At 52.8% G+C, this 1232-nt stretch overlaps 1 protein-coding gene across 1 annotated transcript in view; it reads left to right on the top strand.

Moving 5' to 3' along the window:
* The window catches only part of SIN3B (SIN3 transcription regulator family member B), a gene marked incomplete in the record, with an annotated part of 50449 nt that overhangs the window by 33291 nt on the left and 15926 nt on the right, over positions 1 to 1232 (top strand).

Below are 1232 nucleotides of genomic sequence, written 5' to 3'. Positions count from 1 at the left end.
GGCCAGGAGGGCGCCCCCCCCCCCCCCCCCCGCGGGCTGTCGGCAGCTCGTCCGCGTGCTCCCGTGACAACTTCCCAGCTGACCTTTGCACCCCCCACCGCCGTGCTACAGCCGAGACCAGGCACTGAGCCCCCCACAGTGTCAGAGGATGGTGCTGGGATGTGGCCAGACAGAACCATCTGAGAGAAGACCCTGTCATACCCTGCTGGGACTTGGGCAGAAAGACTCGGGTGTTTTGCTCCCATGATCCTACTCTGTCCCGAGGTCACTGCCCTCAGCGTGGGGGGTTTTTAGTGGAGGTTGTTGTTATAGGGTACGCGTGCTCATTGGAGAGACAGACAGACAGAAAGAGAGAAATCACCCCCTGGGGGGATGACCATGCCACAATCCCTTCTCCAGTCTCTCCTTGGGAATTTGGGCGCACACCCACCCAGCATGAGTTTTAAGCCACTGGGTCCGGGACTCGAACCACGATCGACTACATGGGAATCAAGCGATATAACTATTATGCCATCTGCTGATCCCCTGTTTTATTTACTTATTTAGTTTTAATTTTGTTTTAGAATATTTTTGCTATAGGGCGCGTGCGCTCGCCAGACAGACAGAGACATAGAGACAGAAAGCAAGAAATCACCCTTCAGGGGGGATGTCCACGCCCCAATCCCTTCTCCTCTATTCTCCTCTCGGGATCTTGGGAACATGTGCCCGGCGTGAGTTTTAAGCCACCGGGTCCGGGACGCAGACCATGGTCGACCACGTGGGAGTCCAGCGACATAGCCATTACGCTAACTGCTGGTCCCCCCTGTTTTATTGATTTTAAAAATTTTTTTAAAAGAGATTTTTTGATATAGTGCATGTGCATTCACTGGACAGAGAGAGACAGGACGTAAGAAATGCCCTCCTGCGGGGGGTGACCACGCCACCATCCTTTCTCCATTCTGCTCTTGGGATCTTGGACACGAACATACACACACCTGATGTGAGTTTCAAACTGCAGAGCATGGGACTCGAACCTCAGTCAGCCATGTGGGAGTCCAGCAACATAACCGTTATGCCATCTGCTGGTCTCAGTATGTTTTTGTTAAAACCTGGCCATGGAACACTTTGGACAGAAGACCTCTGCATTTGCAGAATTCTTCAGTGCTGGCTGGATTCTGGGACATAGTCCGGAGACCCTGGCCCTGCGCCTGCATTTGTAAATAAAGGTTTATTGGCACACCCATTTGCTCACA

This window comes from Tupaia chinensis, unplaced genomic scaffold, assembly GCF_000334495.1.
Source record: "Tupaia chinensis unplaced genomic scaffold, TupChi_1.0 Scaffold000201_1, whole genome shotgun sequence".
Taxonomy (NCBI): Eukaryota; Metazoa; Chordata; class Mammalia; order Scandentia; family Tupaiidae; genus Tupaia; species Tupaia belangeri.
This window is presented reverse-complemented; position numbering and strand designations above follow the sequence as displayed.